The 27,459-nt window shown below is 40.0% G+C and overlaps 1 protein-coding gene across 3 annotated transcripts in view; it reads left to right on the forward strand.

Annotated features, from left to right (window-relative positions):
• The window catches only part of Gmds (GDP-mannose 4, 6-dehydratase), a 526,562-nt gene that overhangs the window by 191,490 nt on the left and 307,613 nt on the right, over nucleotides 1-27,459 (forward strand). The window lies entirely within an intron of this gene.

The following is a 27,459-nucleotide window of genomic DNA, read 5'->3' on the forward strand; positions in this document are numbered from 1 at the left end:
AATCTTGCTTAAGAGAAGGGACTGCTTGACCATCTGCTATTTCTATATCTTCTCTTGCTACACAGTTTTAGGAAAGCCAGGGAGTAAAGTATTCAAGATTTCCTTAAAGGTTTCTGGCTAATTAGATCAGACATGTAGAATGTTTTATCTTACAGTCCAGAAAGCTTTAGTAAATAGTAATGTAGAATTGACTACCAGATGATAAAACTCTGTATTAGGTCATCTGTGTCTGTCAGACAACCTTGGTACTAATATCTGGGATTCTAAAGAAGGACATAAGATATAAAGTCTGAAAGTTTGTGTTTAGCAAACTTCAAAAGTTAAAAATTGCTGAATTCTCAAATTCTGAGTTAATTTCTCAGTATACCTGAGTGGATACTTAGTGATTAGGAGTAATATACATTGGCCGTTTCTTCCCCTCCCCCTTCATTCACTTCCCTTTGCCTCTCCCCACATCATCCTCTATGTCTCCTTGTTTCTCATTCTCTTTCATTTCTATGCTGCAGATTGTGCCCAGGCAGTGGACATGCTAGACTAGTGTTCTAGCCCCTAAGATAGAACCCCATCCCTCCAGCATGTCATAACTTAACAAGTGGCGTAGGAGTCTAAATGCCACAGCACAATGCTTGATTTTTATCTCTGCCAGAAATTCAGGTCCTATAGGAAACTTTAGAAGTCTTAAATGCAGTTTAAATTCTTTTGGTATTTATGAGGGCATCATAATCAATAGCATTTTAGTGCTTTGAAAAGTAATGATTATCCCTGACCTTACTTTACCTTTCCAGTTGTCTTAGGTTTCCATTCTTATGATAAAGCACTGTGATCAAAAGTAACTTGAAAGAGAAAAGTATATTTGGCTTAGATATTTCAGGTCATACTCCAGTACTGAGGAAGCCAAGGCGAAGCCAGTTCCTTGGAGACAGGAACTGAAGCAGAGGCCATGGAGGAGTGCAGCTTACTAACTTGCTTTGCTCAGTCTGCTGTCTTATACAATCCAGGGCTACCTGACCATGGCTGGCACTGCTGATAGACTGGTCCCTACCACATCAATCATCAGTCAAGAAAATGCCCTAAAGGCTTTTCTAACATGCTAATCTGATAGAAGCATTTTCTCAATTAAGGTTCCCTCTGTTCATATGACTCTAACTTGTATTAAGTTGACCAAAACACATATCATGGGTCAAATTGGCAACTGCATTACCTTGTTAAATTCAGTTGTTCTCCATTCTGCCTACAAAGAAAATACTTTCAGCTAGGGAGCAGGAGTGTTCCTTGCTGCAGCTTCTTATTTCTAGGAAGTCTTACTTACTAAGTGTCTTTGGAATATGCTTCTGCCACTGCTGTCCTATGGAGACTCCTGCTTAATATTCTTTAGAGTGTCATTTACATAACAAGTGCATTCTAAATTCACTGTTTAATGACCAAAATGCTTACTTTGGTAATTGAACTCTGCATGACTTTGATCTGTTGACATTTTTAGTAAATTATCTTGTTTATGACTTCCCAGTTTGCAAAATTGAAATTTTATATAGTATCCCCTTACCTCAGAGGCATGTTAATGATATTAACATGTCAGTTGTGGATTAGTAAGGTTTGATGCTTGTAAGTGTCATTGGCATCCAGTAATACCACTTTCCTCGAGTTCTTCTAAACCCAGATAGGTCCTTATATACAGGATAAGCCTTCCCAGAGTTAGACTGGGCTTTTACTCTGAGGTTCCTCTGTCAGCATATTACCTTGGGGAACATTTAGTTTATTGTCATACGCTCTTGTAGAAGATGGTTTCATGTTCTATATGATCAGACAGGGATTATGAGTTTAGATGTATTCCCACCCTTCCACTCCTCTACTTTAATTAGATATAACATCAGTTCCAGGAAATTCCAATTCTGCAAAATAACCTGTACACCAAGAACTTTCCTATACCCTGGTGAGAGCAATAAATTTTTCAGGGATTATTTCAAAGTATCAATTTGTGGGAAAACAAAACAAAACAAAACAAAACACTATATTGTGTTTTAGATCCATTTTAGGCATAGTTCTTTGAAAGTACTAGTCATCAAACATGTTGAATTCAGTTTTCTTTCTTAAGCATGGTGTTCATAATTTTTGTAAATAGTTAAAAAGCATCTTATTGATTTGGGAATCATGATGTTTAAAAAACTGCACAGCCAGGGCCTACTTCAGGAATTTGAAATTAGTAGGGGCTAGGGGTTTTTATACTGTTATTTTCAGGCATAAAGAGTAGTACTATTGAATGAACTACTTGGAGGTTGACTGCTTTGTTTTCATGGGGTAAAAAGCAGTCTGAAGTGTTTGGTGTAAGCCGATGATGGGAAACCACTTCATGTTCACTATGGCAGAGCTAGATGTAGAAGTCTGAGAACCACAAAGTTGGCAAACTATAGAGCTGGAGCCTTCTTACCTGCTGCTGAGAACGTGATCCTCTTAGAAACAGCAGTTTCTCAAATCATTTAATACAAAGCTATTCTGTGGTCTAACAGCTGCACTCAGGTATCTACCAGAAGAAATGGAAGTTACACCCTTCCATGACCTTGGACAAAAATATTTAGCAACTAAAAGAAAGAAATGACCCAAATCTTCTTCAACTAGTGGATGGTTAAACGATTATGTATTGGTATACAGTGGAATATTTTGTTGTTAAAAAGTGTAAGGGCTCATGATTCACCTAAGAATGATACCCCAGACTCAAATAGTATATAAAAGCAAAGAGTGTTTATTTTGCAGAAGTCCAGCACGCTGGGGTCTCCCATTACCAAGTGAGCTTGCAGGCCTAATTTAAAGCACATTAGGGAATTCTATTGTGACAGCTATGTTAATCTGTTGGCTCCTTCTCTATGGACATTCCAATACCAAGCTGCATGGCCTGGAAACTTGCTGGGGAAGTCAGGAGATTGTTGCTGAGGAAGTAACTGAGGAAGTCTGGAAACTGCTGGTGACCCATTGTCCTAGGCTCTGGCCAGGTGACTGGGTAGTTTCTGAGGCCTGAACTTGCCTGGACTTGCCCAGTTCTTGGAAATAGAGATTTAGGCCTACTCTCCTTAACTGTGAATTTGAAGCCTGTCATGGAATCAGCCTAGCCTCAAAAGGAATGAAGAACCATTTTTATGCAACAGTGCTAATAAATCTTGAAAATAAAAGTAGCCAATCACAAAAGGGCATGTGCTTTGTACAATGTAGGTAGTAGAGGCAGAAAGTAGTTAAGTGGTTGTTTAAGGTTGGAAGAGGGATGGGAGCAGAGTTTATGAGGAATAGCTGCTAGTAGAAGCAGGATTTCTTTGTGGGTAATTAGAATGAAATTAACTCAGGCCTATAGCAAAGTAATGGTAAGCAGACAGTTATAGGTGCTTTAACAGGGCGTGGGGCCTGTCTGTCTTGAGGAGAGATGGGCTCCTCTCATTATCTCAGTCCCAGACATTTCCAGTTCTGCCTGCAGCCAGTGTGAGGACAGGGAGATAAAGCGGTGATGACTTATTGGAAGTGCTACAAGAACCATATGAGATGGCTGCGTGTACCCGATGGCGGGTAAGAAGTGAGCCTAGTCAGGAAGCATAGCTGTCGTTACTGTTCTTCTCTCCTGACTTTAGGTCTCTGGCTTTACTAATATCGTTAAGTTAAATTTTTATTTGTTTTTCTTTGTATAAGAGAGTCTTGCCTCTTTTGAACACTGTTTTAGTGAGTGAAGCAAATACTATATCCTGTAAAAAGAAGTTACATATTTAAAAAGGTAGAGACTCTGTAACAGATTTAAGTATTTATAAAAATATTAATGGACATTTTAACAGTCAGACTTTTGTGAACACAAAGAAAAAGCACAGTTGTTTTTCACTTCTTGCTAGTTTTGTCCTTTATAGTTTAGACAAATTCCAGACTGGCTTTGAACTCCATATTTCCAAGGCTGACTCTGAGCTTCTGGTCCTTTTGCTTCTCCTTCAGAGTGTTGTGGTCATAGGAGTACACTACCATGCCAGGTTTCTATAATGCTCGGATGGCTACAGCTTTGTGCATCTACACAAACAGTACTCCAAATGGACTCTGTCCCAGCTGATTTTGTCCTCAATTCAAACTGTAGATCTTAACTGAGGACACGTGCTTTCCTGTTGCTTTTCCTAAGTGCCGACTTATGGGCTATGTGCTGAACATCTTTGCTTGTTTCCCAAACTGGTACTTGATACTTGAGTTGCAAACAGAGGGCTGTACAGCCAGCAGTTGCTCAGCATGCCTTTCCTTCCCCTCTTCACCTAGGATCAGAGCCTGCTTTTGCAGGGCCTTATAGGGTTTGTGCAGCTCCTTGTCACCTGTTCTTTCCTGTCTAGGAGACATCAAGGTGTAGCGTTATGGTCCCGCAAAGAACTTGTCTACTCTTCACTCCGTTCCTCTTCAGCTGACTGTTCGTGACTTGTATAGAGCTATCCTGCCACCCTTCTGTAATGGGATCCTTGCTTGCATGACTCCTTTCTTGTCATTATTGATCTGCAGAACATCTACACCATCCAAAAGTGAGGGAGTCAGAGCCAGCCCTGAGTCTGTACAGTTAGCAAATCTCCCTCCCACCTCGCTCTCCTTGCCTACCTGCCTACCTGCCTACCTTCATTTATTTTGAATGTTCATCTTCCAGATTCAAAGCTCCAGGTAGAAATTCTTCAAATACAATTATTCTTAAGTTCTGATTATTTTCCTAATTATCTTTATTCTGTATCTTTGCAAACTATATGACTATGTTATTTTTTATTCTTTCCAGTCCACAAGTTCACATTAAATTAAAAAAAATTAACTTTATGCTTATGGTGTTTTCCTGAATGTATGTCTGTGCACCATGATGCTCCTGGAGGTCAGAAGCTGGAACTGAAAATCCCTAGAAATGTAATTACAGATGGTTGTGATCTACCATGTTGGTACTGGGAATTGAACTCTGGTCTTCTGGAAGAGCAGCCAGTGCTCTAACCACTGAGCTCATATCGCACTTGCTCATGAAGCCCACATTTTCAAGCATTATTATTACATTTTATAAATATAGTTTCCTGCTTGATGCAACTTTCGTGAATTATAGCTTTTTAATGTTGATAATGCTTCTTTTATTTCATTTTTATTGGCATTTGGTTGTCTGTTTAAAATCTTTCTGTGTTATATTATTTTTGGTGTATCCTAGTTCCTGAGTTCTTGGTGGCCCTTAAATATTCTTTATTCTCTGTCCTAGTCCTGTGGCATTTTAGATTTCCCTGAGAATTCTCTGCCCATTCAGCCTATCTCCCCTCTCATTTGAGACATTGTTTTTCCTTTTTTTTTTTTTTTTTTTTTTTTTTTTGGTCAGGGATTCTGCACATCCTGCCCATTTTTACACAGTCCTGAACTGACAGGAATTGGTAGCTGGGAAGAGTAGTAGTCATTTTACGTTGTCCCTTAAATGGTTAGTGAGGATGAGTACACTAGAACTTGACAGGCCAAATGAAGAGCTTCCTTCTAAGTCTATCTCGTGAGAACAAACAAGCACAGGAATACATCCTACAGTGTTGAGTAAGATGATTTCCATTCCTGCATATCAGTGGTTAGTGTCTGAAATGGACATCTTAGGGTCACAGAGTCTTCCGTTTTAAAGAAAAACACTACAATTGCTGCTTCTTGGCATCTTTTCGTGGATTCACCAGAGTCACCTACACCATTTCCCAACACTTTATGTTCCACATAATAACTTCTCCTCCCACCCTGTCACAGAGACTGAGTGGAAAACGAAGAATCAGGGCACTTGACAGAGTGGTAGCTCTTCCTTCCGCTCCAAGCTAAGCAGGAGTGGACATCAAAGTAATTGCTTGAAATACTGGTGTGTTCCAGAACAAACCAAGACATTAGCTGTTGGCTATTCCCGACTTCTATTTCCTCTTCTATATAATGGAATTCTTATCTTTTATCTGAATGTATATTCTTCTATAATAACATTTCAAGGTCTTGTAGTAGGTAGGTAAGGACTTTAAGAAATTGCCTTGGGATCTGGGGATAGATGTGGCTGGAGACACAGGTTGGTATAAAAGATGGAAAGTATGTGGAGATGAGGTGAGCAGGTCTCCTGGGTATCATGTGGGCTTCTGTCTCCCACTGTAAACCAATCATGGCACAGTCATGTTATTTGTTTGTGTTCTCCAGATATCTTAGTGCTAGCTCCTGTATGGTGCCAGGGATACAACTTGGCCGATGCTTTCTTTGGCTTGCATATCACTGTAGGACACTTGTTGTCAACCTTCCTAATGCTGTGACCACTTAATACAGTTCCTCATGTTGAGGTGACTTGACCCCAACTATAAAATTATTTTCACCGCTACTTCATAACTTACAGTTTTGCTACTGTTATGAATTATAATGGAAATATCTGTGTTTTCTGATGAAAGGGTCATTTGACCAATTGAGAACCACTGCTCTAGGGGGTTCAAGAAATGTTTTAGCATCTGTTTATTCAGTGCCAAACCAGCTGAGCACTGGTTACTTTTATCATATCAAGCTTTCTGTTATAAAGAGTATCTAGTTTTCTTCTTGGAATGTGCCCTTCTCCTTGGAGAGCCTACTAAAAAGCTCCTAAATTTTTTATGACTTTAGTGATTTCAGTTGATCTTAGTAGGTGGGACTAATACATGTGGCCACTGTTTCTTCCTGAAGGCAAGTGACTGTGCCTCTGAATTTGGCTTTTCTTTGTGCTCATTCCTTGCCTGACCAAGACAGGTTGTGAGCTCCTAGGACTCAGCATCAGCACAGTCCTGCGTGAAGCTCTAGACTCCTTGTGACAATTTTGACCTTCTTAACTTTCATTTCCCGATTGCCTTCAGTCTCTGGTTCTTCCTGTGCCTTAAAAAGATTTTGACATTTTTTCTTTGCACATATGTATCCCATTTGAATTACATGTCTTTACTGTCAAATGTTTTGGTTTATTCATCTTCCAAGTACCAGATCCTTTACAATACTTCTAAGTTACATTTTCAAATACCCTTGTTTAAAACTTACTTAGTACTTACTTCTGACACTGTGTAAACTTTAAGCTCATTATTATGAATATAATATGTCATTTCCCATTTGAGAATTGCCTTTAGAAATTGTTTTTAGAAATGATTTGATATAACCTAAAAGTGTAATATTCTCCACTTTTATTATCCATCTTAATATCTTAATATCAGATTATATGTATATTTTGTGTGAGTTGAAGAGAAAAGTTGAAAAGCTGTGAGTGTGTGGGTCTATATATTTGGGGTTATAGCAATCTATGTGGTTATTCTTGTGTGTATGTGTCTGTAAAAGTAACAATAAATGTACAGTATAATTTTGTATTTGGGAACAACAGACCCCATGTGTAAACTAAAGGAGGGTGGACATTGTTCAGATTCCTGACAGTACATATATTGATAAAGTACAGCTTCTGTAAGTGTCCACCTTCATGACCCTGGAGTATCTGCCATATCTTACGGTCATGGGTGGGGTCAATACTTGCAGCCACTGTCTTCCTGAAGACAAGTGTCTGTTTATAAATATGGCTGCTTCTTTGTGCTCCTTCCCGGCCTGGCCAAGTGGACCATGTTAAGGCGTGATACCTCCTCTTTCTAGGCATTAAAAAGATTAACAAATGTTTTAAGCCAAGATATTTAGGTATTTTCTTACTCTTTTTCACTTACTATGATGAAATACCTCATATCTGTATCCATTCCTCTGTTGAAGGATATCTTAATTCTTTCCAGCTTCTGGCGATTATAAATAAGGCTGCTATGAACATAGTGGAGCATGCTTCCTTGTTATATGTTGGAGCATCATTCAGGTATAGCTATACCTACGAGTGGTATAGCTGGGTCCTCAGATAGTACTAAGTCCAATTTTCTGAGGAACCATCAGACTGATTTTCAGAGTACCAGTTTGCAATCCCACCAACTGTGGAAGAGCATTCGTTTTTCTCCACATGCTTTCCAGCATCGGCTGTTACCTGAGTTTTTGATCTTGGCCATTCTGACTAGTGAGAGGTGGAATCTCAGAGTTGTTTTGATTTGCATTTCCCTGATGACTAAGGATGCTGAACATTTCTTTAGGCGCTTCTCGGCCATTCAATATTCCTCAGTTGAGAATTCTTTGTTTAGCTCTGTAGCCCATTTTTAAAAAGGGTTATTTGATTCTCTGGAGTCTAACTTCTTGAGTTCTTTGTATATTTTGAATATTAGCCCTCTATCAGATGTAGGATTGACAAACATCTTTTACCGATCTGTTGATTGCTGTTTTGTCCTATTGACTGTGACCTTTGCCTTACAGAAACTTTGCAATCTTATGAGGTTCCATTTGTCAATTCTTGATCTTAGAGCATAGGCCATTGGTGTTCTGTTCAGGAAAATTTCCCCAGTTTCCATGTATTCAAGGCTCTTCCCCACTTTCTCTTCTATTAGTTTCAGTGAGTCTGGTTTTATGTGGAGGTCCTTGATCCACTTGGACTTGAGCTTTGTACAAGGCAATTAAGAATGGATAGATTTTCATTCTTCTACACCTCCAGTTGAACCAGCACCATTTGTTGAAAATGCTATCTTTTTTCCATTGGATGGTTTTAGCTTCTTTTTCAAAGATCAAGGGACCATAGGTGTGTGGGTTCATTTCTGGGTCTTCAGTTCTATTCCATTGATCTACCTGCCCGTCTCTGTACCAATACCATCCAGTTTTTATCACTATTGCTCTGTAATACTGCTTGAGGTCAGGGATGGTTATTCCGCCAGAAGTTCTTTTATTGTTGAGCATAGTTTTGGGTATTCTGGTTTTTTTGTATTTCAAATGAATTTGCACATTGTTCTTTTTAACTCCATGGAGAATTGACTTGGGATTTTGATGGGGATTGCATTAAATCTGTAGATTGCTTTTGGCAAGACGGCTATTTTTACTATATAAAATATAAACTTCTTAAAACTCAGGTTTTGGGTTTCTATCGCAGAGGAACTGGGTAGCTGAAAAGGTTCTGAGTTCCACCCCCAGCCCTGGGGCATGGGAAGAATAAAAATGACAAGACTACATGGTGCATTGTCTGTTCTACTGACATTGGTGTCTAGAAGTCTACGGTGAACTTAGGTTCATTCTTAAGCAGTGAAGGAATTAAAGAGGGAAAACATAATTAGTTGGTAAGGGTGCTGGAATCCAGTTTGTGTTTGGTGTTAGTAAAATGCACATATCCTCTGAGCAAAAGTGCTAAGTCCATAGGGGCGTTTCCTCACTAAGATAGTTTACAATGGAATGCAAAAAGGCAGAGGGACACAGCAGTTAAAGATTATCTTCCTGGCTGAGAATATTTAAGTACTTACCTGTGAGAAATATTCATGGTGTCACGGTAAGAAAAATGAATATCACATTCTCCTATGCATATAAAGCACAGGGAGACCATGTTCAAGATAGCTCTAGAATGCGTCTTCACCCACTACTACTGATACTTCAAGACCATGGTGGTCAGGCCAACTTAGGCAAAGAGTGTTCTGTGAGAAGTAACTGTGGATCCTAGATGGGGGTATTTACAGAGTAGGGATTGCAAGGGATGAAGCTGGCTGTTACTTCACTTTCCTTCATTAAAAAAAAAAAATAAAAAAATAAAAACTTAGCTTAGTGGCTAGCATTCTGCCTTGCCATATTCCTGAGATATAGTTTTTATTGTACAGGAAAGTGGAGGGATCCCTCAGGATTCAGGAATCCTACAGAAGAGGAGGCAGAAAGAGTATAAGAGCCAGAAGGGTTAGAAGACACCAAGGCCCTCCAATCAACACAATTAAAACTCATATGAACTCACAGAGAGAGCCGCAGTACACACAGTGCCTGCTCAGGGCTGCACCAGCTCTTCTGCATATGTATTATGCCTTCCACTTTGTCCTTTTTATGGTACTGTACAGAAAAGTGGGTCTGTTCTTGTGCCCTCCCCTGTACTCTTTTCCTTCCCTTTGTCTTGCCTAATTCTGGTGTGAGAATTTTTGTTTTATATTCTATGTTATTTTGTTATATTTCATTATTAGCCTGTTTGCTTTCTAATAAGAGATGGGACGAGAATAGATCAATTGGGCGGGGTTGATCTGGGAAGGATTTAGGAGGAATAGAGTCAGGGGCATCTATAATTAGGATATATTACATAAGGAAAAGGGGTAGTTTCAATATAAAGGGGGTGGGAGAAAGGAAAATGGAAGGTGATGTTTCTTAAAATTAACAACATATGCTCGTGGGTTGGAGATGTGGCTCAGGGTAGAATATTTGCTTATCATTTGTCAGAGGTCTATGTCCATTACTGGTGTGCATATGTTCATGCTTGCCTGTGTGCTGAAGAAAGCTTTTCTTCATACTGGTTTGCCAAGTCACTAGAATGACACAGGTGTATCTCTCTTCAGCTCTGTAAATATTAAGCTTGATGGCTTCCCTGTGTACTACTTTCCATTTCCCAGTTCTATGGAACCTGTTGAGATTTTCACAGGGGTCAGTGCTATTTAACATATGAATGTGGACAGAGAGGTGACTGTCTGAATTTTGAGTGGAAGAATTCTAATTTTATCTCAAAGTTAGTATAAAATGCCATTAGCTCCTGAACAAAGACTTCACAGACATTTCTTTATGTTGGACTAAGACATGTATAAGAGGGCTTTATATAAACTGCCACAATCTAAACCCAGTATGCTGGTCCAATTCTAATTCCGTCACTTGGAAAGGAGATAGAAGAGGATCAGAGTTCCAGACCCCTCTTTGCTACATACACATACACACACAATACAAAACAAAACAAAATATAGTACAATACAAATAGCAGAAACCAATCAAACACTGCTACTGCTATTAGTGTGATGAGCTTCACGTAGCAAGTTCATGTGCTGGCCCTTTCCTCTAGGTAAAATTCTGTCATATGCTGTGGCTGAACGAAAGGTGTCTGTTCTTTTTCCTTGTACTATGTTAAAAAACCCACATGAATATTTACAAATAGTTACACTAATACGGATTCATTCATAGGACAGGAATGTGGCATTTGTCTTGGTTTATAGAAGAAGTAGTTGTCAAGGTGTGAAGTCAGAGAAGTAGCAGCTGTTTGGTACACAGCCCTAGTTCCCTGTTTGCACCCTTGTGCTCAGCTCCCTTTTCTAATGTACTATTCTGAGTACAGAAATATTCAGTTATTTTTCCCTTAGAGTACTAACTGGCTCATATATGGCCATAGGAAAATTCACAGATGATTCCTGGTGTAGGAAACAGGGGAACAAGCAGACAGGTGACCATACAGGCCTTTGTCCTCTGCCCTGTGGGAAGAATTACAAGGCTGCTCTCCAAGCCAAGCCTTCTGTCTCTGCTGTAACCCACAGAGGTCACATGTGTTTGAGCCCAAGTGAGCTGGTTCTTTACCTTCTCTGAGCACTCACAGCATGCCCAGCTCCACCATCAACCTTTTGTAACTTCTAGGGCTCATACAAATCTCCTATTTTACTTAGTTAGTTAGATACTTACCTCCCTATTATGTGTGCATGTCTGGGCACATGTGTCACTGTCCAAACATGACATGGAGGTCACAGGGTACATATGTAGAACCAAAGAACCGCTGTGATAGTTGGTTCTATCTTCTATAAGTTCCATAGATGGAACTCAAGTCCTTGGGTTTGGTGGTGCGAGCCTTTACTTGCTAAGGCATCTCACTGGTCCTTATGAGCCATTGATTTCTTGGATATTTTCTTTTAGCTCTAGACTGAACAGAATATAAAGCCATATGTAATATATACTACATTTTAACTTCTATCTTGTTATATTTTTATCTGAAAGACAAGAAAGAAATCACTAATTGCATACATTACAATGTCAATTTTTTTTTTGCTGCTTCCTTTTATATATATTTGAAAGAATTAACCTTAAATGCACTGCCATGTTTGGGATTGCTCTATCTCACTTCCTTGTTTGGTCTGCCCACGTCATTCTAAGCAGCCTTACTTGTGCTTGAACGACCACAAGGGTGAATTTTTAATTTCATGGTTATAGTTCTTCACTGGTGCTTCCATGGATTACTTTTCTCTCGGATATTTTTTAAAAAGTAATTGTTGTTTGTGTTTCTTTTAGTGTTGTATTTATTACAAAGAGCTTTTTTTTTTAATCCTTTACTTGCTCAATAAGCATTTTCCATATGTTTAACCTTTTCCCCTGTTTAAGAGGCTTTGTGGATAAGCTGAGGCCTGAGCTGAGCATGCTGTGCTGTGCTGTGCTGTGCTGTGCTGTGCTGTGCTGTGCTGTCCTGTGCTGTCCTGTGCTGTCCTGTGCTGTCCTGTGCTGTCCTGTGCTGTCCTGTGCTGTCCTGTGCTGTGCTGTGCTGTGCGTCAGAGCTCAGCTTCAGGGCACACTTACCCTTGCCAGACAGAAGTACACAGGGAGCTCTAGGTCTGCATGTACTGTGTCATGGGTCAACACGGAGCTTGGCCTACAGTTGGTAAGGGAGAAGAGAGCTCATAAATCTTTCTGTTGTCTCGATGTTAGCTATTGATAGTCACAGTCATTTCCTTGGCATAACAAGAATCATCATGTTATGCTCTTTCTACTGTTTTAGTAGTGATAGTGGTAAGAATTTGAGAAATACAAATATCAAAAGATGTCAATAGTATGACCTTGAAATATCTGGAAAATCGATTCGCTTCCTCATTGAGGACTGTTCCTATTGAAATAAGTCTTCCTAGTCCTGGAGAGCTGAAGTGGCTGACTAAATCGTGAAGTTCTCATCTGGGAGACAAAGAGGGATCCCTGAGCTTGGTGAGTAGCCATTACCCACTGCACCTACCCAAGCCTCCTTTTTTGCTGTTAAAGCAGTGCCTTTGCTCTCTGTCTTCCATTCTTTCTGTCCAGTTCTGTGTGAAAACTCTGGGGAGAAGTAATGCTATACTTTTTTAGGGCACTCACAGTGTGTCTTCTAGGTTCTTACCTGTTTACAGTGCATTTCTTTTCGTTCTGATTCAAAGATAAAGCCTCACTTGAGAGTGAAAGTACAAGTATAGAAAAAAGACAGCCATTTTTTCTTTGGGGACCTCTGGGACCCCTATTTACTACAGAGCAATTCTTGGGTCTCTTTTTTCCTCTCTAACCTGACCCCTCAACAGCCTGTCTATTCTGTGGAGCTTGCACAGCCTTTTACCCAGTGCCTTCACTCTGCATCGCACTAACTAAAACCCCACAGGTCCCGTCACTCTGGAGTTCCAGCTCCATCTACTTCTTTTCCTCCTTAGCTACTAATGGCTCCTCGGAAGTTACACCGTGGTGTAACAGAGTTTCTGTAAGCTCCATATGCCCTGAAACTTCCACCATGCAAATTCATGTGAAGTAAATTTCCTAAGCTTTTTCTATCTTTAGTCCCAGGAATACTAACGTGAGACAATTCAGAAGTTATGACTCTGTATTCACGATATGAGTATCTGACTATTCACTGACCTCTACAGTTCCCCTTAAGCTTTGAGCTTCCTAGCTATTGCTGTGGCCAATGCTTTCAGCTTTGTCTTCCTCAAGGGCCGAGTGCAATGCTCCAACTTCAGAACTTTCTTCTGTGTGTGCTGCGATTTGCCCCTGGATTATGACCTCTCTTGCACACTTCTTATATCTAATCTCACAGGAAACCTAGGCAGCCAGTTACCTAGCTTATTGTAGGAAGAGCATGCAGTAGGAAATGTTAGTGGAAAGGATGCACTCCAGAGTGTGTGAATGGGCAGATCTTGTTGTTGTTTTTTAGTCCCCCTGCATAGGTAATTCCAGCTCTACTACCTATTGAAGGTGACCATAGGCAAGCTTCTCAGTTGCTTTAGGCTCCAGCTTTTGTAGATGTAGAGTAGACATAATAGTAGTCCTGAAGGGTATGGTGTTTGTGAAGCACGTGGCCTGGTGCCCAGCCTGGTGCTGAGTGCTCACAGTGACTCTGGCTTCTACTACAACTGTGATTTCTGTGTTTCACACAATTCCATTATTATGTCTAATATTTCAGAGTAGTGCGTTTTTCACTTCACTTTCAAGTATAACCCTAAATTCCCTGCTCTATTTCTTGCCTTTTTGTTCTGGATGTTGTACATTATTCCCAATTTTACTATGAATTCTTATCTTTGTACTGTTCATTTTCTTCTCAGAGTACGGTTGAATGGCGGAAACTGTAAGCACTAGAGAACGTATCTCTAGAGGACCACGGTCTCTGCTTTCTGCCTCTGGATGTGCTTTGATTCTTAGAACAATGCCATGTCATTGGGGGTTTTATGATGCATGTTAATTGAGTGAACAGAAATAATCTTGCCCGCCTAAGGTTATACGGACATGTATCCCAGGACTCATAATGTAGGGGCTGGGTGATTATGCAAGTTTGAGACCAGAATGGTCTATATAATTTTGAGGTCTCAAAATAAGACAAAAACTTACAAATAAACAATAGGAAGGAAACAGAATTATTAAAGACTATCAAGTGATGGTCTTGTAAATGCCCATAATCAATATAGCTATAACAATGCATGTAAAGTAACACAAGTAAAAAGAACCTATACCAAACACGATACTACACCTTTCAGTGAGTTTTCAGGGTTGAGTGTATTTTAAGTGTCTGCATATAAGTAGAAAAAGAAACAAATTAATAAAGATTTAAAGAATTCCTGCAGACTTGGCCTGCTAGATTCCCTAGACAGATAAATAAAACACAAACGGGCTTTTTTTTTCTGTCTTATTAACATTCTCTAGTAGATCCTAAAGTCTCTTCTGCGCCCCTCAACTGTTAAGCACTAGCAGAGCTTCCAACATTGCCAGACCTGACTGTGAGCAGAGCACTAAACACTAAGCACCACCGAGGGGTCCAGCTTTAAGCAGCATCACTGATGCTTTGCTGTACTATTCCACTGTGAGTTAAGAACAGCATTGGGGTAACTCCTTACAGAGCTGTTGTCTGTGCATTCGTATTCTTCAACTGCCTCCTCCCTTATTCTTAAACCTAAAACATACTTGGGTATTAAGTTGGGCCTGCTCTTTATAGCTTTGTACAATTGTCTGTGACCACTCCATAGACCATTAAATTATTAACAATGAATGGGGAAATAGACAAAACTAGAAGCAAGATTCAAGTTTAGGAATAGAGATTTAATATATCATTCTGATTGTGGTTGCCCTGAATCACTTCTACAGTCTTGTTTTCATGTTGCAGTGCCCATATGTATAAAGTTCCATCTATAAGGAAGCTCTCTAATAAGCTATTAGTAGCACACTGTGGTTATGTAGTGTCACACTCATTCTTAGCAGAGTAAGGCAGCTTTATATATTCTCTGCACTCACTAAGGCAACAAACGTCTAGATTTCATAGAAAACGTAAAGTAAGTGGTTGAAACTCTATAAGAGAAATTTGGAGTCCTTTTAATGGCAAGCTAGGAGTTTCTTCAGTTTGTCTTTGCCAAGTTTGTCTGTGTGTGTGTGTGTGTGTGTGTGTGTGTGTGTGTACATGCTCACACACCATGTACGTTGTATACTGTCAGACTGCAGTGGCACTTGCCTGGATACTTAATCTTTGTAAAACAGAAAACCAAGAGTATCTTTTACTAGGAAACAAGGTTGTAAACTCTGCTTTGACCTTAGTAAACTCCCAGGGTAGGTCATTTTCTCAATCATGAAGAACAGTCACAGATTGCTTGTGCTTTAAGATCTCAACTCATTGTAATAAATCTTGAGTGAAAACAAGGTTCTTATAAGTAAAAGAAATGCTGAAACTTGACATTGTAGGCAGTTGTTCATTTTCTAGGATCATTTTTCATGTTGTCATAAATATGCCACTGTACCAGGCTGAGCACCATGAAGTCCTGGAAGAACAAAGTGATTCCATTTAGAATGTGGAAATGTGCCCATTTCTCAAATGCCAAGAGAGCACTTGCAGCCAGGTGCAAATTCTAACTTGCCTACCTTCTTCACAGCAGGTTTCAAGACTGCTTAAGTTTCTCAAAGACCCCAAGTTCAGTGCTCCGTCTTTTCATCAGTGAGGACCAGTCGTGCTTTCTCTCTCTGTTTCCTTCTCAGCACATGTGCAAGCAAACTTTGGGTTGCTTACCTGCTACACAGGAAGCTATGGGTCAGAGGACAGCCTTTTTGGCAAGGCTGCTGGGTGTATTTAGTAGAGTCATGTACCTTGCTGATTATATGTTCTGTTTCTAATAATTGTTTTGCTTATTTGAGAAGTATGTTCTCCTCTGCCTGCTTCATTTTGTCTTGTTTTTTTTAATGCTATTTGTTTGATGTTTTAAATTTATTTTGTTTCATGTATACAAGTATTTTGCCTTCATGCCTGTCTGCACCATGTGCCTCCCTGGTGCTGGCAAAGACCAGAAGAGAGCATTGTATCCCCTGGAACTAGAATTATAAATGATTGTACCATGTGGGTGCTGGGAATTAAGCGCAGGTCCCCTGGAAGAGAAGCCTGTGCTCTTTACTTCTCACTTGTTTTAAAGCATGGTATTTCGTCAGTCAAGGTGCATTTCTTCACCTGGAAGGCAGAGATTAGCAGATCTCTGTGAGATTGAGGCCAGCCCAATCTACACAGCAACTCTCACTTTAAAGTCATTTTCCAGACTATGGGTTTATTTTTATTTCTTCTAGATCACTTGTTAATTATAGATCTTACTGGTAGTTGTTCTCAACATTGATGGTGACTTTTTAAGACTTGTATGCTAGGAGCTTCATTCTGTAGGCACGTGCCTAGCAAGAACAAGGTCTTGGATTCGAATATCATCAGCAAAAGGAAAAGAAAAGCAAATTATGGTTCTACATCCAGCAGAATCCCTGCCTCTACCCCATTCCGCCTATAGTGTCACTATCTCTGAAGATTCTAATGTTGTACCTAGCCTCTAGGAGAGTCTGGGCCAATATCCATTTTGTCCAAGACTACCTGGGCAGTATCACTAGACTCCTATTTCACTGATAAGTTAATATATCAAACACACATTTATTCTTCCTTTGTGCACCGGAAGGTCTGCTTCAGCTCTTGATGGCAGTATCAAGCCTGACACTTTGAGGCTTGATGTCCTGCTACCCTTGTCTAACTGCTGTCTAGATTCTAGCATGTTTATAGCTTTATATTTCCTTAGCTTCTGCTGCTTGGGGCCAAGCCTACACACCAATGTCCTTTTAACTTTGTCCATTTAAATGTCATCACTGCTGTGCTTATAATGGCAGTGCTGGGAAGTTATGACCATGTATTTCTTGTGTTGACTGCAGTTACTTACAACAAGTTGTTTGAACTTTATCTGGAAGCCCTGAGGGACCCAAACATTTTTAGAAAAGTGGGATTCAGTGAGGTTTTAGAATTTAGAATAATGTTTCAGGTATCAGGGGTGATAGATTACAGAAAGGCCAAGCAGATGTTTTTGGTTTTGGGGAAGAGGGCATGAGTTACAGATGGTGTGGAATGGGTGACTGGATGCAGGGTATTAGTGTCTTTGGAGCAGCTACAGAAGCCTGAGCTATCTCTGGTGATGACTAAAGATCCTCTCTAGACCCTCAGGGTAGGGGTTTTGCTTCAGTTACTGGTTATTTTGCACATCAAAGGTTAACTGACTATTTCTCCTGATCCTCAAAATGAATTTCAGTTAGAAGCTTATCTGGTATTTTCAGTGGTATAGAAAATCAGGGCTGGAGAAGACTTTAATAATTAGGAAAAGAAAAACTGAGGCTTAATAAGAATGATTTGTTTTCCAGGTAGGCCTTAGATTCAAGATTGGGAAAATGAGGAACAAAGTCCTCAAAGTTTAGTGACCAGAGATAAGCAAAATTTAAAATTTTCTTTTCATTTCATATTCATCAGCTACATATGGAAGCATCCTTTTCCATACCCAAAGGAGTTATTGTACAGCCAATTATAGAGTTTTTTTGCTCACAAGAAATTCCAGTTTCTATTGTTTTATAAGGCATTTTGTTGTTTTGTTTTCTGTTTTACACTTTAACTTAGTGATTATTTTCCCTTCTTCCTTTGCAATTCCTTTTTTCTTCCATTCCCTGTTTGCCTACTGTAATGTAGGTATAAAGAGCATTCCCTTCCACCTCTTAGCCCCAGGAGTCTGCTGTGTCACATCAGTTCACAGAGCCGAAGTCTGTGGACATTGGCCAATCTGTGAGTGGTATAATCACAAGCAATATGCAAAAGAAAGTGAGACTTGTTGAGGTCCGCCTGTTCTCCCATAAAATCCAAAGTGTGGGTTACTTGTCAGTTCCAGTGTAGGGACACAACACAGCACAAAACTATTCAAGTGTAACATGGGGCTCAGTTTGCAGTGCTCACACAGGCCTGTAATCTCAGCACTTGGGAGCCTGGGGCAGGTGGGGTTTCCTAGGCTGGGTAAGGGCAGCCTAGACTGTATAATAAATAGCAAGAGCATATACGTACATACATCATTTACCTTTTCCCATCTTGGAACTGTGGAAAATACCTTCTTACATCACTTTATTGTTATATAAAGATTTTCTAAGAATTCATATGAAAGCATTACTAATCATATTATTAATAGTATTTCTCTTCATGCTCAATTACTTCCTTGTGTATTTACATCATGTTTGTCAAATCATTGTTGGGGAGACAATTATTCATTAGAACTCAAATAAAACTCAGGAAGACTGAAGAGAGGAAGAAGCTGAATTTCTGAATTATACTAATATTACATAGCCTTTCACCTAAGATATACTGCACAATGTATCCACATGCTAGGCACTGGGGTTGAACTTGCAGATGAAGACTGCAGGAGACAACAATTTTACCTATAACATACATGGTTTCTTTTTAAATACAATATCTTCCTGCTAACTGACATTATGTTATTAGTTCAGTATTTAATCAAACTTAGAGAACGGGTCTGACGTTGCTGTAGACATCAGGACCCAGTGAGTGGGAGTAAGAGCTTCGTATTAGTTTTTTATTTTACAAAATTGTGTTATACTCACTTCCTGCCTCGGGTTTCACAAATCAAAAAAGAGTAACCAACTGTTTTCTTGAACATTTTTTTTCTGTCCTGAGTCCCCTGGAACTCCAGATGACTTTCAAAGTACAGCCTGCAAAGAGGTCCTGCTTTCTCTTCTCTATACACTGCTCTTTTTGGCAAGACTCCTTGTCTCTGCCCTTTCATTGTCAAATCAAAGCTTTGTGTCTTCAGAAAATATGCTATTTAGGATTTCCAGGTGAATGAAAAGAAAGAAAAAAAAGAAAAGAATAAAAGTTAGGACATGACTGTTCCTATGTATGGAGGATGAGAGTTTATTGTAGATAAAAGAGAGAGCATAGTCAGAGGTATAGACATCTGGGAGAGTCCAGAGAGCATGACCCAGAGCTCGGCCATGTGAGGTGAGGAGAGGAGAGAGAGGAAGAGGGGAGGGAAGGAAAACCAGGAGACCAAGAGGCCATGAGGGTAAAGGATAAACCAAAAGTCGAGTAACCAAAATGGGTGGATTATATAAGGAAAGGCATCACCTGGACTGGAGGAGGTTAGGGTAGGTGGCAGGGTATGCCAGCCAGAAGGACCAATAATATACTTAGATTTCGGTGGTTAGAATTTTCGGTAGTGCTGAGATCTTGTGAGTATAACTTGTGCCAATGGATGGTGGTGGAGCTACATTCTAGAACTTGCCTTCTTCAAGTACCTTGTAAGATACTAAATTTGGATTGTTTACACTCAGGAGAAAGCCACGTTCCTTTGCTATAGGCTCCAGCAATATGGTGAGACATAGTCTTATTCTTATAATATTCATTATGGTACAAAGTGAAAAATAGGAACATGACTTTATTATCATTAAACATGTTAATAGTTCATGTAAAAAAAAAACAAGGCAATGATGCAGTCTTGTGCTATAACATTATAGACAAGACCCAGAATTGGACTTAGTTCCCCACTGGAGCTTCAAAGCAAGGAGTGCTCTAAGAAATACTCAGGACATGTGTAGCCACTGTCCCATGTAGCATGCATTTTCAGTAGAAGGAAATTCTCAAGTTTTACATGGGATCCAGTGAAAATGAAAAAGAATTCTATGGAGTTCTGGCCAGCATCAAGCTTTTGCCCCTCCTGCCCAAGCCTCTTGGGTATTAAGATTAAAGGAATGTACTACCACACTTGTCTCACAAAATAGTATTTTAATTTCCTATTTGTTTTATATTAATTTTCATTACAACAAATTATTTCAAGCCTGGTTATGTCTTGCTTGCAAAAACAATTCAGGACAGATTGTGAGGAATAGACTGAAGGTTGTTGGAGAATACAAAAGTAGCGTGTACATATGACTCAAGTATTAACAATACCATTTAGAAATGGAGGTTACCGAACATCAGCCTATGGGTCACTGATCTTCCTGATGTTAGTAATAATAGCCAACAGATTTGGAAAGTGATCACAGTGAGGCTGGCTTCCAGAGCAGAAGGTGAAGGTTATAGAATGGATGAACTTTGCAATGTAATAGAAGTATAGCCCGCTATGACCTTTGACTCTTGGTTCTACTTGTTAGTATATATTTATTAGGAAAAATGTAAATTCATGAAAACAACATAGTTTATTGTCTCATTTACTAAAGCACTACAAAATGTGGTGAATGGGACAGATAGACAAAGATAGACAAAGGCATTTGAGGGCAGCACCTCCTACAGTGTTTGGAGGGTTTTCAACCTTGTCCAGTATAATCCCCATGAAAACCCTTAATCGATGTACATCTTAATTTGCCCTCGAGTTTATAAAGGTCAACAAAAAGGTTCACTTTTTTTCTGGCATTTTTAACTGGTTGATATGTGAATGTATTTCCAGCCTGTAATTATAAATGTTTTTAAACAAAACTGTAACTACAACAGGACAAAGGAAATATATAAAGTTGTGTGTGATGCAGACCTTGAGCTGGGCTGGGAGAAGCCCAGTGTAGGTTCAGAGCACAGCACAGTAAGTCATCCGGGCTCAACTGGTACTATCTTCTGCTCAGCCACAACCATGGCTGCTCCTAGAGGCCCTTCTTAAGCTGCAGACACATAAAAAGAATGTTCCAGAATACCATCTACTTATACTTATGTAAACCAAGGACCCCTCACTCCTGAAACATAGCCACTGCTGAAACATACATGGCCAGCCTTCTTGTCACCCTGCTACTCATTCTTACTTTCCAACCCCTGCCCACACAGCACTGTAACCTCTAGACAGTTCGCACCTCATATCCATTTCCTCATGTGCTTGTCTCTTCCAGGAGCTTTTCTTGGAATTTTCTTTCTAAGTCTCAGAGTGCTCTGGTCACACTTTGCAAACCTTTCACCTGTGAGTCCGTGCAGCGTCCTTTCCTGACTCTTACTCTTCCTCATCCACATGCACAAACGAGCAAGCAGATACAGGAGGCAGGGTTCACAGTTCCTTTTCCTACTCTGTGTTTTCTGCAACCAGACCTTACTCCCCACAGTCAGACCCATGCCTCCTTGATTCTACCAGCCCTGGTAAGGATCTGTATGTGGGCCTGGCCCTAGTGACTCTTGCTCACTAGGAACAACTAATTCAAGATGGGAAGCAATGTTTTATTGTTGCTCTCATTGATTCATAACTTGCTCTGGCAGAGGAGCTGTAAACAGTGACTACTTGTGTGGTCTGAGGCATTTTCCACACAAAGTACTATGAGCTTCTCTTGCAACTTTTGTTAGAGATAGCATTTTTCTTGTCTTTTAGCTTTGTTTTTCTACATTTAGTTCTTTCACAGAAAAATCACTTTCTCTGAGATGATGTGGAATCAGCACATTCCAAGTAGTTCATTGAGACGTGTGTCCATAGGTGCACTGCTGTATCTGCAGATGCTCTCCACCGTATGTTTCTTTGGGAAGCCTCTCCATCATTCTGGAGCTCACTGATTCCGCTGAACTGCTGGCCAGCTGATCTAAAGAGTCCGCTTTCTCCACCAGTGCCAGCATCACAGGACAGGCTGACTGCCCCCAGAAGTTTTATACTGGTACTAGAGCTCAGGCTTTTATGCTTGCACACCAAACACCTTTCCTGTGAAGCCATCTCCCCATTGAGACCTTGAAAGTGGAACTTGCTCCCTATGTGGTCTGTTGTTCTGATACATGATGGTTACATTTAGGGTCAAGGTCTGAACTTAAGGCTTAAAAGCTTCTTCTTCATTCCAGTGAGATTCCTTAGTACCTTTTATGTGACAGATGCTCTTCTGTGTAGTGAGAAAAATCAGACAAAAGAAAAAGCAGCAGAGCTGCAAGAATGCTTTCAGGTTAGTTTGCTGAAGGAGGTCAAGGCTCCAGAGTAGTGACTACCCCAGGGCAGAGTGCCCTGGGGCTGGTTGGGTAAATCTAGCTCTTCCTGGTGACCAGCTCAAGAAAAGGATCTAGGAAGACAAGGAGGGAGGACTGAGCAGAGGGCAAAGATCACACTGACCCTGCTGAGCCACTAGGTAAACCAGAGGGAATTATGCAAGGGAGCCATGGCTTTATACGGGCCTAAGGAGGCAAACGGCACATGTGTCTGTCTACTTGCTATCTGTAAAAGAAGTTAATCCTTATTCATTACTTTTTCACATAGTTCTTTCTTGCTTCCATGGAAATTTCTTTCATATTGAACTTTTACTCGATTTTCTTTTCTACTAGTTTTTGTAGCTTTATTTTTATATTTGTAAATTTGATATTTAAGTAAGTCATTAATTTATATTCTGTCTTCAAATAATATATACATATATGAGATATTACAGATATAAGTATATCATAATGGAGTTTACCTGTAAACATCTAGGTAATAAATAAGCTAACAGATACAAGCTTTCAAGGAAATAGAAATGATAAATACAGAGGGCTTTAGTGCTGGCTTCCTTTAGGGGAGCGGTTCTCAACCTGTAGGTTGTAACCCCTTGGTGATCATATATCAGATACCCTGATTATAAGATATTTACATTATGTTCTCAACCTGTAGCTTGCAACCCCTTTGGTGGTCATATATCCGATACCCTGAATATAAGATATTTACCTTATGATTCATTTCGGTAGCAAAATTACATTTATGAAGTAGCAATGAAATAATTTTATGGTTGGATCACCTGTATGTGGAACTTTATTAAAGTGTTGCGTCATTAGGATGTTTTATAACTATTGCTTCAGAGAGAGGGGACCTGAATGTTAGTGATGGAAGGGGGTGCAGTAGAGTGGGTGCCTCCTTAAGTAGAACAGACTAAACTCCTTGTGAGAACAACAATGGCCAGAAAGGCCAACTGAGGAGAAGGAGAGGGAGGCAGGAAGAAGAGGGAAGGGAGAAGGGGAGGTGGTGGGGGAGGGGGCGAAGGAGAGAGAGAGGGAGAGGGAGGGGGCGAAGGAGAGCAAGAGGTGTGCCTAGGGAGGGAATCATCTAAAGTGGTTGAGACCAGCTTGTCAGTTTCCATGAAAGTACCATTGGGCAGAAGGGTGAAGTTGTCAGAAGGCGTGTATCTCTGAGCCATGAAGGGAAGGAATAGATGGGTTAGTCTAAGCTTTGTTTATATAGATACTGCTTATAGGGATGGAGGAACAAAAGGAAGGAGAGCTTTGTGAAGAATGTCCTGAATTCAGTTTAATTAAGGTAGTGTTTGGCAGAAAAAGTAAGCAGAAGAATCTGGGGCTTTGGAGATAAGTGCGTAGTGACATGGAAATGGTGGCTGAGATGCATGCCTAGGATGAGAAGAAGGAAGAAACCCACCCTCCCACATATGCACACTAAGCCTTAGGCCTGAAGCAAGACTGTTCTAGGCCTTGTAGAGCAGCATCACAGACTGATGGTTGTTACCAGTGGAGTGTGACGAGACCTGGAGGAATGTGAGATCCAGAGTAGGTGTTCTGGAGAGGGCATCAGGACAGCTTTTGGGGTTTTCTCTATGTATTTTCTTTCATATCAGTCTGATTTCTCTTTTATTCTTACCATGAAAGTAAGATGATGCTCACCATGTCACCATGCCACTGAAAAATACAGCTTTTTTAATGACTCTAATCCAAAATTTAGAATATATATGTTTACTTTAGAGTGAAGCAAAAATATGGCCATTCAGTAGAAACTGAGCTTAAATTTTGATTGATAGGATTGAGCCCACATACTATGTCCCAAGCACAGGCAGCCCCCAGGCAGCCCTAGAATCTCCAGTGGAAACTGCTTGCTGCCCCAGGGTATGTCGTAGGTAAGGCAGATTAAGTGCACCTCTGATTGATAGTATGTTTTGGGGAGTATGATCAAATTATACATTCTGGAGCATCAAGACTTCCATTGGCTATTAAATGCAACTATAGTTTTAATTCCAATGTCAGAAAGCTATTTCTATAACAGACCAGTAATGCTCTCAGCTTTGTGAGAATTACATTCTTTAAAACAAATTCATTCAGCCCAATGATTGTAGCATGCAAACAACTGTGGAAAACATGTGAAACAGTGAATGTGGCCGTGTCCTATAAAGCCATATTCTTAGTGGGAAGCTGGCCAGATTTGGCCCATGGACTGTAGCTCTCCAGTCCTCTAGTGTTTTGCAAATCATACTTTTAACTTTTGAAAGTTGAAGCTATAAAGTACTGTTTAGACATCTAATTTACTACTTTGTTAAAAAGTACTTTTTAAATAATTATTTTTTTATAAAACAAACTTTTTCTACAAAATTTTGACTACCAAACATGCATTCTTTTTCATAGAGTTATATAATAATTGTGAAAAACTATTTTTAGATTGCTGACAGGCAGCCATCCTCTCATCATCCCTTGCTGTATATGCTACTGTCTGCCTAACTGTGGTTGATACTTTTCCATAGTATGTCCTCTGAATGGAGTCCCATTGCTTATGTCAAGTCGAGCAGTTTCCTTCCTGTACTCCCAAGTCCGAGGGGACACTTCGTCCACTGAAAACAGAACACATGTGCGTGTTCTCTGTTACATTTACACACACGGGTGTGTTCTCTGTTAAATTCACACACACGGGTGTGTTCTCTGTTACATTCCCATGCCACTCTGGGCTTGCTTCCCTTCCTCTTTCAGATTAAATGTGTACCTATTCTTCCATCCATAAGTGTACATTCATTTTCTTAGCTTATGCAAAATATTCCTAACTACAACACAAAGCATAGAAAAAAAAGAAAAACAGATAAGTTAGATATTTAGATATTTTGGTTTATAAGCCACTGTTTAAAATTATGAGAGGACAACCCTCCTGATGTGAAGAGATTTCAAGTTATGTATATGGCAGAGGACTTACATCAGAATGTAGAAGAAGCCAGCACAGCTCAGGGAGGAACTGAGAAAGAGCCCAGCTTAAAAAACTGGCTGGGGGGTTGAGGATTTAGCTCAGTGGTAGAGCACTTGCCTAGCAAGCGCAAGGCCCTGGGTTCAGTCCCCAGCTCTGAAAAAAAGAAAAAAGAAGAAAAAAAAACTGGTTGGGCTGGTGGGGGAGCACCTTCCTAGAAGCAGAGGGAGATCGGAGATCGGGTAAGAAACTTCGGGAGGAGGACTGGGAAGGGGCAAATTTTGGAATGTAAATAAATAAAATAACTTAATAAAAAGCAAAGCAAACAAAATGGGAAAAGGATTTAATATACAAAGATGGTCCTTAAGTGCATGAGAATATCCTCGATGTCCTTAGTCCCCCAAAAATTATGTATCAAGACAGCAGTGAGAGAGCACTTCAAACCATAAGCACAACTATAACCAAAGATGGCAAGAGTTGTTGGTTAGGATATGGAGAGGTCAGAACCCTCACCTATATCAGTGAGTGAGACTGCCAAGGAGCGAGGCAAGTTGGGAAACCTAGATCAGCTGTTCTGTGTAACATGAAGCATGGTGCTAGCCACATGCCCCCAGGCAACTGTATATAAGAGCAATGACACCAGTAAAAGAAGGAAACTAGTTTAGAAGCCCATATACTATGCACTATATGATTTCATTCTTAAGAAATGTTTACAGTAGGTAAATGCAGAAAGTTAAAACACGACTGATAAAGGGCTGTCCAGGTGTAAGTGGGGGCTAGGGACCGGGCGCTGGGAGGCTGTGGGGTTGGGAGCTGGGAGTCTGGGGCTGGGGAATGACTGATTAGAGTTGTAGAGTGTTTGGGGAGTGATAAAAACGTTCTGAAATAAGATAGTAATGATGATTGCATAATGCTGTGAATTATGAAAACCATTAAATTGCAAACTTTAAACTGGCAAGTTTTATAGTATCTCTATAAACTAGTTTATAGCTCATTTTATGTATCTCTATAAAATATTATTTAAAAAGGATAAAATAGACTAGCCATGTTGGTGCATACTTATAACTTGGATGTAGGAGCAGGTAGATTTTGGTGAATTTAGGGCTAGCCTGATCTACATATAGTGAGACCTCATCACAATAAAATAAAGTAAAATACTGGAAAAAATGGATTAGTTTGTAAGAACACTTTCTGTGGAAGCAAGAGGACCTGTGTTCAAATCTCCTGTACCTACGTAAAAGTTTTGTATGGCTGTAATGGGGAATAAGGGCCAACAGATTTGGGGAACTGCTAACCAGAGATCCTAGTTCAAAACGTGAATTTTAAGTGTACTCGGTCTCAAAAATAAGGTGGCTAACCTAAAGGAAGAAAAATAACACTCTCCTTAGTCCTCTGCATGGTCTCTACCCATACATGTGTTTATACAACACACACATACACACACACACACACACACACACACACACACACACACACACGCGCGCGCGCACGCGAGGAGGATTTAAATGACCTCAATTTTACTCGTGTGGCTTTTTACAAAATTGTGAGTGAAATATACAACTTTTTCTTTTAATTTCTTAGATAGCTCCTAATCTTTACATATACCTGCAGATAATATGGGCATAGTAGATGGAGTCCTTAATAAGCAGTTTTCTAACTTCTGACAGTGCTGCATATACATGGATGGAGCCATGACTTCTGTCCAAGGGACACCCAGTGGCCAGGAATTAATGAAAACCAATGGCCTTACCCTATTGAGAGGTTCCCACATGAAGATTAAGATAATTCATATGACAATAGATATACCAGTGATAAGGTTGTCAGCCTCGTTGTCTTAAGAAATGTAAAGTTCATTTACTTATCATGTGTAGAAGTTATTTAAGAAATAAGCCTAGAAATTGCGTGGTTCTGGGTAGGTTTTTTTTTTTTTTTTGTCAACTCGACACAAACTACAGTTATCTGAGAAAAGGAACCCAAATTGAGAATGTGCCTTAATCAGATTACTTATAGACATTAGTGATTAATGTAGTTGAGGCTGGTCCACTGTGGCCAGTACCAACCCTGGGTTGATCCTAGCTTCTATAGAAAGCAGGCTGACTCAGCCATGATTGTAGACAGCACTTCTCTGTGCCTTTGTGTTCCTGGCCACACTTCCCTCTATGATGCACTGTTATTGGGATGCGTGAGGCAAATCAACTTCTGTCTTCCCAGGTTACTGTTAATTATAGTCTATATCACAGCAATAGAAACCTTCCTAAGAACATGC

The sequence above is a fragment of the Rattus norvegicus genome, chromosome 17, assembly GCF_021556685.1.
Source record: "Rattus norvegicus strain SHRSP/BbbUtx chromosome 17, alternate assembly SHRSP_T2T, whole genome shotgun sequence".
In the NCBI taxonomy this organism is placed as follows: domain Eukaryota; kingdom Metazoa; phylum Chordata; class Mammalia; order Rodentia; family Muridae; genus Rattus; species Rattus norvegicus.